At 43.3% G+C, this 13,827-nt stretch overlaps 1 protein-coding gene across 4 annotated transcripts in view; it reads right to left on the minus strand.

The window, feature by feature from the left end:
- LOC146503274 (uncharacterized) overlaps positions 1-13,827 on the minus strand; it is a 50,658-nt gene that overhangs the window by 16,466 nt on the left and 20,365 nt on the right. The window contains exon 1 of one of the 4 annotated variants that reach the window (XM_085130617.1): positions 10,258-11,225. The exons of the other annotated variants lie outside the window; for them this stretch is intronic. The gene's annotated coding sequence lies outside the window, so the exon portion shown is untranslated. Of the gene's footprint in view, positions 1-10,257; positions 11,226-13,827 lie in introns of those variants that run through there. 4 annotated transcript variants of the gene reach the window in all.

Here is a 13,827-nt window from a genome sequence, read left to right on the forward strand (position 1 = left end):
TACTATACACAACACCATCGCATTAATCTAGCTAAGTGAAAACAGCAGTAAATACTAAATATTGAATGTTGTTGTGCAGCACGCAGGACAGACAGCGCACAATGTGCTTTGAAGTAGCAGCCAAGAAAGGTGTGATTTAAGTCTACGAATAGCGAACACCCATGTGCACACCTGTGTGGATCGGCGCGCTTGTATTCAAATGGTTTCCCCATGTAATGGTCTGCTAGAGGATGTAGAGAGCCATAGCCCCGTCCCCCAGGGCATGAAGCAGGCATGGAGGAGATCCAGGCCCCAGACATCCAGAGGCCCCAGAGTGCAAGAGCCCAAGGAGGACCACCGGAGGGGCATCCGTGCCACCTTCATGGGAAGGGCTGAGGATCCCCAGATGAGGGGTCACCCAGTAGCCACCGGGCAGAAGCTAGAGGGGGCTGCACCGGCGTGCCCGCCGGCTCTGCCGGCAGCCAGCTGTGCCAGAGTGAACCGAGCCGCAGGCACAGAGGCCGGAGGCCCGAGGGCCCCCCGCGCCCCGGAAGAGGCCTGACCGAGCAGCAGGCGCCAGGCCCCGCCAAGTAGTCACCGGGAGTGAGCTGGTACATACCTGAGCGCCCAGCCCCGGACACCAAGAACCACCAACGCACCGACCCCTGAGGGCATCAGTCACCGGCAGGGAGTGTGGTGAGGGGAGATAGGCCTCCACACTTTGGAGGGCCTTGGAGTTCCCAGAGAGGTGAAGTCTAAGACCCGACCTGACATATAGACACAGACAAACAGGCACACACAGACACAGACATGCATTCCCACCCTCATGCACACATATACAAACACTCAGCACTCACCCAACGCAGGAATAAACGTAAATGGACATGTACACACAATCACACTCCCCAAACATACTCTATATCCCGGGTCCAGGTATCCTCACCCCCAGAGATGGAAACGGCACCCAGACCCAAGAGATGTTACCCTTCCCTCCGGGGTGGAGGCAAGCAGACCGCCCCAGGCTCCGCAGCAGCAGGGAGGCCAATCGGACAGCCAGCATCTCTTCCCAGCCCCCCCGCCCCGATGGCTAGCAGAGAACAGGGGTGTGTTAAGACCCCATACCTCCCTCCTCCCGCTCAAGTGTAGTGTTGCTGCGTGTTGCTCTAAAGTGTATTTAAAACAAGGGAGAGCATGGTGCTGCTGCCAGAGAGCAGCAGGTGTTAGCACGGCCCCTCCCGAGAACCCTCAATGTCTACATGGATTTAAAATTGAGAGGTGGGCACCGGCGCCAGAGGCAGGTTTGAATACACAGACCGTCTACTGGACGCCGTTAACGTGCCCACCCTCAAGGCCCTATATATATATATATGTGTGTGTTATGAGAGTGTAAGTAATGTGGATGTCTAAGTTGTGAGATAAAATTGAGGCACAGGTGGCCAGAAGAGGACAGAGGGGGGGGAATGTCTCCCCTGCACCCTGGTGACACACCCGCACCCCAAAGCCCTACCTGTGTGGGTGGGTGTGGTGGAGCGTGAAGAGGGAGGCAGACGGGGATGGGGAGGAAAAGAAGGGAGGGGAGGGTGTCCCTCCCTAGGGCCAGCTCCCCCGCTGACCCCAATATGCACCCCCGTCCTCTGGTATCCACCAAGGCAAGGGAGCCCAGGCCCATCCAGACCGGGGCCTACGGCAGCAACACCGCCAAGCCCCACAGGACCCGGGGCAGCCCACTCTACCCCACCGCAGAGGAAACTGTACCCACCCCAACATTCAATCATCTCCCAGACTACACAAGACACAGACACCCAGGTTAAGTTTATTCTCCACCTCTCCTATGTCTCTCCCCCACCTGCAGAGTGGACTCCTGCAAAGATGGAACAACCTCCCTGCCAGTTCAAGAGCCCCCCGGTTAGGCCGATGCACAAGAGGCCCCCTGCGCCAGGGCTGAGCCCCCGTGCACCCACCCGCCCACAACCTCGGCGACACACCGACGAGGACCGAAGCCCCCAAGGCCCAGCCAGAGCCCCAGCACGGAGGCGAAGCACCCCCGAACCCCAAACCCCCACGCCCGCCCCGGATCCACTCAGGGGCAGCCAGGCCACCAGGCCAGTAACCTACGTCCGCCAGCACAGACCATCCTCCAGCCCCGCTGCACGCGGCCACGAGGAGAACAACCTCTGAGAGCGACCAGAGCCACTAACCAGGTTATGAACACAACCCCCGGGTTAAGCCCTCCAGGGATAACGTCTCTAGGGGTCCTCCAGGTGCCCTAAGCCCATCCCAACCTCCACATCAACCACAATAGCCAAGGCGGGACCAAACCACGACCCCCCACCCCCGCTAGGTGATGGAGCCGATCAAAGGAGCCCAGAGGGATTGATCTAATGTGGTGGCAGAGGCTATATCGAGACTAATGTGATCTATTAGATAGTTTCTGTATTGGCTAGAATTAAGATTATTTTTATTTTTCCAGTTCATGAGGACCGTTTTCTTGGCGATGCATAGGGCAATAAAAACCATGTGGACTGTATTAATTTCTGTAGTGACATCATCCAAATTTCCCAACAAGCATACTAAAGGGGAGGTTGGAATTTTACATTTCAGACACTTTGATAAGTCCTCACATATCTCGTGCCAAAACTTCTGCACTGGTGGACAGAACCAAAGAGCGTGGATGTAACTGTCTGGTGTATTGCCTTGACAGTGTGAGCAGTTGTTGGCGGATGTAAAGCCCATCTTAAACATTCGATGACCTGTATAGTGCACTCTATGCAGTATTTTGTATTGTATTAATTGCAGATTGGGATTTTTAATAAATTTAAAGGTTTTTAAGCAAATCTGAGACCAGACGTTTTGGTCTAAGCTGACTGATAAATCTGCTTCCCACTTTGCAATAGGAAGGGATATTGATTCATCTATTTTAGAAAGTGTTCTGTATATTTTAGATAATAGTTTGGGGGATTTAAGAGTAAGAAATTGAACCACACTTGGTGGTGTTTGTAATTCAACTTGACTGAGGTTAAATTTCTTTTTTACTATGGATTTAATTTGTTGATATTCTAAAAATCTTTTCTTGTTGATCCCATATTGTGTAACTAGTCTGTCAAATGGAATAAATTCTGTTCCCTCTAATATATGTTCTAAGTATTTAATTCCTTTACAACTCCATTCTGGGAAATTAATCATATTTTTGTTTTGTAATATGTCAGGGTTATTCCAGATAGGTGTACGTTTGCATGGGATTAATGAAGACTCCGTTATTTTTAGAAACTTGTTATCGTTTTTATCGTTAACTCTGTTTTCCTGGGTCTTTTCACGTGTGTTATGGATAAATCTTCTTTTTTTCGGTACCGGTACTAGTTTTATTTTGTTGTATTTATCCGCGACACCTTAAAGGCCGGTCCGTGAAAATATTGTCGGGCATAAACCGGTCTGTGGCGCAAAAAAGGTTGGAGACCGCTGGTTTAGCCGACTTCCTTCTAGACATATCAATGGTAAATGGCCTGCATTTGGATAGCGCTTTTCTAGTCCCTAAGGACCCCAAAGCGCTTCACACTACACTGAGTCATTCACCCATTCACACACACATTCACACACTGGTGATGGCAGCTACATTGTAGCCACAGCCACCCTGGGGCGCACTGACAGAGGCGAGGCTGCCGGACACTGGCGCCACCGGGCCCTCTGACCACCACCAGTAGGCAAACATGGGGTTAGTATCTTGCCCAAGGATATTTGGCATGCAGCATGCAAGAAGGCAGCCTGGGATCAAACCACCGACCTTCTGATTAGTGGCTGACCTGCTCTGCCACCTGAGCTACAGCCACCCCAATATCAATGGCAAATATCATGTAGGACACTGAGCCAAGATGCTTAAGACCACCTACATTTGCTTCTGCAAGCCGCTTGGCAATCCACCTCCACACCACTGTGTAAAAACTCAACACCACCAGTTCTGGAAACTGAGGAAAGTCCTGAAGGTCGTCTGTCCTGAAAGTATTTGAAGAAATAATTAAAATTTGGTCAAATGAAGTAAAGAGAATGGAATCGACCACAGTGTTGGTTCAGACCTGCTACAGATCTATTTATGTTCATTTAACCTACAGGCACATCTGCAACCAGCTGTGCAGCCCACCCCAGCGTCCCTTTTTAAAATATTGTTCCTGACTTTATAAATATCATATCTGCAGTCATTGCCTCGTTCTGCTCTGAGGTCTTGGGGAAATATGAAAAGATGAAGAAAAAATAAAATCTCATTTGATTACACTGCCCCTGACTGGTACGAGAAAACGACTGTCTTCGTTTAACACGAGCAACGACCGCTAACGCGACGTCGGCATCTTGGAAAGGTTTAAACGAAGGATGTGGTGTAGTTTGCCAAGGTCAAGTGAAGACTCAAAGGGCCGACGAGATGTGTTGCGTTTGTGCAGCTGTGAGTGAAGTTGAGCATTGTCGATAATAATACATTTTAGGCACATGAAGCAGCTGGGATGAGTCAGCTTCTGCGCGGGGCTGGTACAGACTCACTATGATGCAGTCTGTCTGTGAGCACCGTACGGCCGGGAGTTTAACTTCATGCAAAAGACCGAAAGCACACAACTGCACTTCAATTCCAACGGAAAGCAAAAGCACAGCTGCACAGCCAGAGCTTAGGATGTGTAATATGTGGAGTCGAAGCACAACACTGACTGAGTGAGACGCATGAGACTCGATACCTCTTTGTATCGTAACTGTAAACACAGCAACACTGCTGCGAGCTGAAGCATGTTTCTAATTCATGAACTACCAATTTGGAACAGCAAATACAGTTTGGGAGGATGTAATGAATTCATTTTTATCAACGTAATGAGAAAACATTTTAATGAATACATCTGAAAGCTGCGTAGTGTTCACTAGCAATTTACTTGATTTGTTTTCCATCAGTCTTTGGCAACTTGCAACAAACATCTTTATTATTTCAGAGTTAAGGTTAGGGCAAGATAGCCAGACGCAACATTTAAACACGTTTCCACACAAAAGATGAATCAATTTTGCCTCTGGAGCTTTATGTGATTATGCTGTGGGTGAGAGGAGAGCTAACACTGCATGACGGAAGCTAACAGCAAAGCATCAGCAGTTAGGAAGCATTTCACACTAACATGCTAACAGCTTTTCTTCTTGCATCTTCACTGTGATTAAAATCTGCTCCACTCCGTGTGCACGGAGGTGTGCTCGCAGTGAGACCGAGAGCAGGAAAGGAGAAAACCATGTGACTCGAACTGAGAGCAGTAAGACGCTCACGCTAACCAATCAATGAATAATCCAGAGGTTTATGTAAAGCCTGGTTTATGGTTTCAAGTCTTATTTAAAACAACATGATCCTCATTTTACACATTTTGGTTTAGATTACCACAAAACAAACATGGCGGGTGTGAAAATGCTCAGTTAAGGAGTCAGAGGTTGGACTTTACTAATCAGTGGCTCTGTCCATGTTCAGTATGTACATTTTGTAGATTACCTGACAGAAAGGGAACATTTAATCCATCATCTACGCCAACTGAAGCAGAAATCTAATATTTATATACCAGTATTTATGTACCAGTGAATTAGGGCTGCTACGATTACGTCGACTATCAAAATCGTCGACGACTGATTTAATAGTCGACGCGTCGTTTGAAGCTTTGTAAGATCCCAAAAGACGCAGGAATAAGTAGTAGGATTTAAGAGTGTAATAACGGACTGAAACAGAAGATGGCAGCACTGCATGTACAAGGATGCCAGCTGCCGTTAATCCCCGAAGAAGAAGAAGAAGCAGCGTCCCAGAATTCATAGCACAGCCCAGCTCAGTTTCCAACAATGGTGGCAGCTAGTTAGTTTTATTAATAACTCTTATTATTCTTTCTGGGTCACAAAATAAACGTTTAACATATTTTCAGGCGAGAATGTAGCTGTGTAAACCTCAAATATCTGCTCAGTTTATCAAGACACCACATACTTTCAAAAGCGCTCCGACGTTTTCGGAGACGTCTGTTACCCGCTAGCTCGATAGCTAGCCGGGGGCTAGGCTCACTGCGGTCTTTCGCTACTCAGGTTAAACATATATAAGTCACTTAGATAACTTAAAAATGTTATTGTTTGGCTTTTTTTTAGTGTTTTATTTGTTCGTGATTAAATTGATTTGGCTGAGATTAAAGTTATAGTTTTTACACAGCTGAATAAACGTCAAGCAGACAACTGATTATCAGAAGTGTGAGATGCTGGAGAATTTACTCCGGTGTCCTGTTATATTTTAGATAGCAAGGAGTTTATTAAACTTCACCGAAACAATCTGCAAATTTCATTAAAACTTAATAAACTATCATCTTGTCTTTATTTTTAGTTAGCACATACCTTAAACACTTAAAGCTGTAAGCTAATGATAGTTATATAAGAGCAGATGCTGCTGGTGCAATAAGCTGTACGTTTTACGTCCAATGGATGATGATGTGATTAGTCGACTATCAAAATAATCGTCTGTGGCAGCCCTAATGTCATGTCACAAAACACATAAATAACCCGGTAGGCTAGAACACAAAACCAGTGGCTGACACTACTACTCTTTGTTTAAAGAGGAGTCCAGTGGATTTGATTCGATCCAAAGAACATCCCTAAAATCCCACAGGTCTGATTCTTTGGTAGATTTTGTAAGATTAAATGATTAATAATGATCAATATTAAAGTGAAAACAGCCAAAACAAAGCAGCCTGCAATGGAAAAACAGATGCTGGTGCAATAATCTGTACGTTTTACGTTGAATGGATGATGATCTGATTAGTCGACTAATCGCAAAAATAATCGGTGACTAGTCGACCATCAAAATAATCGTTTGTGGCAGCCCTACAGTGAACACCATCGTCTCCCTTCTCACCTGTCTGCAGAGATTTACTCTGTTCATATTAGAAAGTTTGAAAGTTCTGGAGGTAAACCCTCGCTGGCGCAGATAACTTTGTCATCATGCGAGGGCCTTCTCGGGTGCATTTCCAGCTGCACGCGTTTTCACTCTCTGTGATGGCAATCTAATCCTGCAGGACGCCCGTTAATGCAGCTATAATGGGGGTCAATGGGGAAGCGTCAGAATGGCCAATCACAGTTTTCCACTTCACACTGCGATAATAGCCCTCCTCTTCACACCTTCCTGATACCAACACATTAAAACACTCTGCTGCATCCACACACAAATACACCACTCAGCTTCCTCATCTAACCCTTCACAGGTTTCACACTCACTGTCAAGCTCCACATATAAACCTGCTGAGGAACTGAAGCGCTCGTGGATACGAGTGCCATTCACTCCGATTCTGTTCTGATCTGTATGAACGTGATCAACAACACAAATACTGCCCACAAAGACTAAACCAGCTTTTACTTTCAAGACATTTTCCAACCTGCAACACCTAAGTAGGCATAGCAATCTCAGTCCACACCCACCCTGTTGCAGGAGATGGCTCCGCCCACTGTGCCTGGTTCTGCCAAAGGTTGCTTCCTGTTAAAAGGGAGTTTTTTTCCTTCCCACTGTCGCCAAATGTTTAGTCGTTTGATTGCTGATTATGATTTGATTTGTCTGCATAACCAAGTCTGTACCTTTCACTACAATATAAGGTGACTGTTGTTCTAATTTGGCGCTATATAAAATTTAAATTCAACGTTAAGTTTAAGTTTAAATAGAGTTTCATTGTTAACAAGTCGATTTTTCCTGCTGTCACATTAAAGGGAATGCCTGAGGTTAATGAAATAAAGAGACTGTTCTTAGTGAAGCAGAAAACACAGCAGGAAGCCGACGCTGATGATTCAGGGCCGTACAGCGTGTCGCTCACATTTGAACCAGATGGACCGTTACATGTATTGAGGGGCACATGTGTGACCAGGACATATCCTAAGATTCAAGCTTTGTTTTGCTCAACAGAAAGGCTGATAACAGCAGTGGAGATGAAGCTTCTGGTGGAGCCGCTTCACATTCAGCACTGCTCTCTTTTATAGAGACGGCAAAGCTGAAGTAAAACCTGAAACTAAACTTCTGCTTATTCAGATAAACTGCTGGTTTAGTTTAAGTTGATCTTAATTTTTGTAAACGTAAGAATACAGATGTCCCTCCTCTCTTTTTCTAGAAGACAGCAGCATGCAGGGAACCTAAAGAGGGCGCGGTGTAGCCTTCACATTTATTATAAAGCTGTGTCACAGATTAAACAGTACGTTGTAATGTTATACATAAAGCTGAGCATATAAAAAAGGCTCCAATGACTCGTCGCGTGACTTGAATTACTCAGCTATTTAAAAATTTCTTTTTAAAAACTTGATGCAAACGACTCCGTTGTCAGCTTGTAACTAGTTTAATGTCGAGGCTGAGTCTGTGTACACGTCACTGTTTGTTTTACACAGTGAAAACTCTACAGTAGAATATAAGTGCATGTATGTAGATGAACTGTTACGTGTTTAAATCAGGCTGCCAGCAGCCGTCCCACTTTCCATCGCTGTCATACCTCCAATAATCAGGGGAGCATCTGAAGGGGGGCACTGGATTCATTTCAAGGCTTTAGTAACATTATTTGCAATTTTTAGATTAATATAAAATATTCATGATATATACACACACACACACACACACACACACACACATAAAAGCACACAGCAATCTAGCCCATTCATGAGGTACAACAGCCTCCTACCAGGAAAACAGTCGAACGCCTGGAACGCTTTCCTGCATTAGTAAGAAAGCTCTAAAGTAATGGCCATTTCATTTTACTGCATTTGTCATTAGAGGTGGGAATCACCATACATCCCACGATACGATATTATCACAATACTTAACACACGATACGATATTATTGCAATTTTTTAAAATATTTTGCGATATTCAGATTCTGTACATAAACTTTATCAATATTCATTTTCATCTAATAACAAAGTCTCACACTCAGTCTTTCTCTCATTTCAGTTTTATTGTTGACAAACTGAACGGTTTGTATCACAGTCTAGTCCAACTTAACTGAATCAACCATCTGGTACAATTATAGCTATTCTGAACTATGCAGTTTATGAAAACTATGCAGCCCCTTCAGCAACTGAAGAATTTGAAAGTAAATTAAAACAAAATATAATTTCACATTAAATAAAAAAGTTTTCAACTTAATTAAAATAAAACATGTCTTAAATTAAAATAAGTAAACTGTCATGTTTATTGCTGCCAAAAAAAAGTTAAACACATTTGGACAGTGAAGGAATGTCAGGATTCTTGCTCAGAAAAAGGATCAACATGCTCTGAAGTCAGAGCACAAAAACCTTTTTTGTAACAAAATATAGATTTCTGCTGTCCCTGTATCGATACATTATTAGCAAACAAAATATCACGATACTACATAGTATCGATTTTTTCCCCCCACCCCTATTTGTCATTATTTTTGCATTTATGAAAATGTTCTCTTTCAAAAATATTAAGTAACAACAACAGTTTTAGTTGCTTTTAACAGCTATTATGTGCAGTTAAACTATTTAATTGATGTTAAAAGGCTCATCGATAGAATAAATAATACTGAATTACTGTAATAGTCGAAGGCTGCAGCCCTAACATAAAATAATGTTTTATTTATTCATTTTCTGTCCCTGGGACATTATGTTGGACAATCTCTAAAGTATAATCTCAACAAATAACACGCTGATCATTGAAGACTTTACAACTTAACTTTGACTTTTAAATATATTCATACAGGTGCTCGTCGCTCGCTCTCTTATTTGTCGGGTTATTGTTTAGTTATCGGTGACAAAGATGGTCCACAGCTCGACGTCTGATCAGAGAGGATTTGTGGGTAATCTATTTAGTAAGTCACAGATAACATGGAAACACAGGTGCCTGACTGCTGACTCAGCAGTCGCCGCTTTACAGAGGAATCACCTGGAAGCTTTTGAGGAGGTTAGTTATTGTTAAAGGGAAGCACAACAGCAGCAAAAATAAGACGCGCCACCATTTTACCCATCACACTGCTAATTTACATAATTCTGTTACTAATTGAGTAGATTTTACCCCTGACCTCATTTTATTTCTGGTTTTACAGCAAATTAAAATACCGTCATTTGGTTTGAGCTGCATGTGAAGCAAAATGTGCGACACACAAACACAAACATCTCCAACAGCTGAAGGCCACAATTCCTGCTGCTCACAAACGCCACACTATTCAGTCCAAAGTGACAAAAGCCCAGTCTGACAGCGCGACGTTAGCACGCGGCTCTTCAACAGTTATCACACACTTAGAAGTAAAAACCTCTGCTTACTCAGTTTGACACCAGCAGAGCGACGTCACTGGAAAACATTTCAGAATCACGTGCAGACTCGTTACTGTCCAGCGGATGTGTTGGGGTAGAAAAAATAAACTTTCTGATAAAAAAGCAGAGGCTTCTTATCAAACATGCCCTTAAGGAAAGCTAGCTTTCTTCTGATTGGCTGCCCAGTCTGAAAAACAGGTGGGCGGGGCTTCTGGGTCTCAGATGACCGTATTAGTAAAATCCACTGTCTAAGTTATCAGGTTGCAGGGTCAGGAAAAAAACCTCTGTTTGATTTCTTGAAACTTTGTGAGGAACCAGATGTGCAACAGTGTAACAGATAACAAAGCAAACAGACATTCACAGGTTAAGTCACGCAACAGCGATAAGCTTCATTACCGGTGAAGGTGACATTCCAGGTGATGTGAGGTTACACTCATGAAATATCGAGCCCTGAACTCCAGCAGTTTGCAGCGCTTTGTAATAAAAACCATTAAATGAAACCAGGCCTGCAGGAAAAGGTCCACTTTACAGAGCTGACAGAAGTACAGCGATAAAGAGACGAAATCTTCCTCCAGGACACACTAGCTGCCGAGGGAATTGAACCTGTGACCTCTGAGACGGAGGCCGAGCAAAAGCATTCACAATTTAACTGAGCTGCCTTCAGACAAACAGCTGGAAGACGACAACAGAGAGACGATCAGGCCTTTACACAGCGCGATGCATTGAAAGTGGCAAAAATCAGGAAGTAACCTTGATAACAGAAAATTGTCTTTAATACAGACAAAACCAATTCAACCTCATTTGACAACAAATTTCCGGCGCCTGCTGAATCAACAGCCTGAGGATGACAGATTACAGAGGCAACATGTAAAGTCAAAATTAAAGGCTGTGGATTTGTCCCTCATGCAAAAACCTCGTATCATCACAGGCACGTATAGGTTTGTATTTTCACTCCACGCATACCATTAAAAACTAGAGATGGACCGATCCGATATTACGTATCGGTATCGGTCCGATACTGACCTAAATTACTGGATCGGATATCGGAGAGAAATAGAAAATGTAATCCGATCCATTAAATATCAAAAAAGCACCTCACAAAACTTGGCGACATGGCGAGCCGGAGCAGTGTGGTCACGTGATAGAGCGGCTGTGTGTATTTGTAGCCTGCTAGCAAACATTTAATCACCGAGGAAGTTATCTCAGAGAGAAGTAAAGCAAGTGTGTAAGTTCATCTCTGAATGTTTGTAAAGCATTCCCGCGTTAAGCTTGACAACCGATATATAGAGCAACTGCCTCTCTCTCTCTCTCTCTCCTGCTGCTACTTCAATCGTGAAACTGCTTAATGATCAGCTGATCGGCTTTTCTGTCGCGAGTCCGTCTCTCTTGTTTGTTTTTGGCCCACTTCTCACCAGAAAGAGGAAACCAGCGGCTGAACAACAGCAGCACGTTTAAGCTTGATAAGCTGTTGTTAGAATTTATTTAATATTACTTTCTAGACCAGGATCTTTTTCTACGCAGCTGACGGCTGGTAACTGTGCAGGGGCGGATCTAGCAAAGTTTAGCCAGGGGGGCCGATAGGGCATGAACAGGCAAAAGGGGGCACAAAGACATACTTTTCTTTCTTATTCTCATTTAAAATATCTAGCTTTTAATTATTTAATAATTATCTGAATCTTACACCCAAAGTTTTAATCTGATGTAAAATGTATAGAAGTCCATTACTGTATATAGTAACTGTTAAGTCTAATATACCCTAGTACTTTTTAGTAGTAGTACTTTTTCCTTTGGGAAGGTACCATCTGTGCAGTCTGCAATTCTGTAGAAGAAAGATGTTGAATCTATTTAATTATTCTTGAAAAATAATTTATTTCTGTGAATTTTTTTCACCCTGCATCAAATTAAAGTTGATTACATTGATTAAGCATCATGAGGAAGAGGATGGTTCCCTATTTTCTTTTGCTGGGAGTTTGCAACCCTATTAGTTAGGTTGCTTAATATTTCTGCTAAGTACTCTTTAAAATACCAGAATAGGAAGGATGGTGCAGGTTTAACTTTATTAGATTGATCAGTGTTGCTGATCTATGAAATATTTTGGGTGCAGTGTGTTTTTTCTTTTTTTTTTTTTTTACATACAGGTATAGCAGAATAGCTTTAGTGTTGTTGTTGTTTTTTAACTTGAGTATGAACTTATACAAAAAGCAGCACGATATTAAAAAAACAGTTTTACTGATTAAAAAACACACTATATCGGATTCATATCGGTATCGGCAGATATCCAAATTTATGATATCGGTATCGGTATCGGACATAAAAAAGTGGTATCGTGCCATCTCTATTAAAAACCCAAGGATAAGGTGGGACTTAATGGTATTAGTATTCCATTAAATAAAAAAACAGGTTCCTCTGTTTCCATTATAGATAAAATATTAAATAATGGAAATCTGAATTTTTAAATTCAGATAAGAAGAGCATGCAGGCAGGGTGGAGCGGGTGATTTGTGACTGGCAGCAAGAAAAGGAAAGGGAAGGTTTGGAGATGGCGGCGCTGACGGAAAGACAAGAGGCAGCGCTGAAGAAGTCCAGATTTTTATTAGGAATGACCACGATGGACGGGATCAGAAATGAGTCCATCACGGGGACGGCTCAAAGTCGGAGAGGCTGAGATGGTTTGGATATGTGTGGAGGAGGAAGAGAGGATATACTGGACTCCAGCCAGGCAGGAGGGAAGAGGAAGACCTCAGAGAAGACTGATGGATGTAGTGATGGAGGACGTGCTGAGGGTTGGTGTGACGGAGGAGGATGCTGGGATCACGTGGAAGAAAGAAACTGTTCTGTGTTTTCACCACAGATCAAGAACTGAAAACTGTTTTTCATTGTTATTATATTAAACAGAATAAAAGTGTTGTTTTGTCCACTTGTTAAACAAGAGAGAAAATATAGAAGTAGTCCACAACGACAGAAAGCTCCCACAGAGCGAAGCTACCTGGGCTTAAACCAGCAGCTGTCTTCAGTGTGTATAAAACCGGCTCCGGCACCAAGGTTATTATCGTTAACGAAAACTAACGAAATAACGAAAACTAGAAGTGAAAAAACATTTTCGTTAACGGAAATAAAAATAAAAACAAAAAAAGGAAAACTAACTAAAACTATAATGAGTGTTCACAAAACTAACTAAAATTAACTGAATTTATAGCAAAAATGTGTTTAGTTTTCATTGATGTGTGCGTGTCATACAAGAGTCAAGGGTGAAAATGAAGTTTAGTTTCCAGATTTTTTTCTTGCTGTGTCTCATTATGCCAGCAGGTGGCAGCATGTTAGTCGAGTCGTCTGTGTTGCTGCTCCGTCCACGCGCAGAATCATGTCAGGAAAAGTCGGAAGAAAGCGCCAGAGTCCAATTTGGGATTACTTTGAATATGACTGTGTTTGGATAAAGCAAGTGTCTTGTAGTGGAAAGAGACAAATTATGAGGGACATTTCTAAAGGGAAAAAAATCCCACAAACCTTAAAGTGCACTTGAAAAGCTCACACAAGAAGGCTAACCTAGCTTAGCTTGAGAAGGTAAGGGAGCACACTCAAC

The sequence above is a fragment of the Neolamprologus multifasciatus genome, chromosome 14 (genome assembly GCF_963576455.1).
Source record: "Neolamprologus multifasciatus chromosome 14, fNeoMul1.2, whole genome shotgun sequence".
NCBI classification, from domain to species: Eukaryota; Metazoa; Chordata; class Actinopteri; order Cichliformes; family Cichlidae; genus Neolamprologus; species Neolamprologus multifasciatus.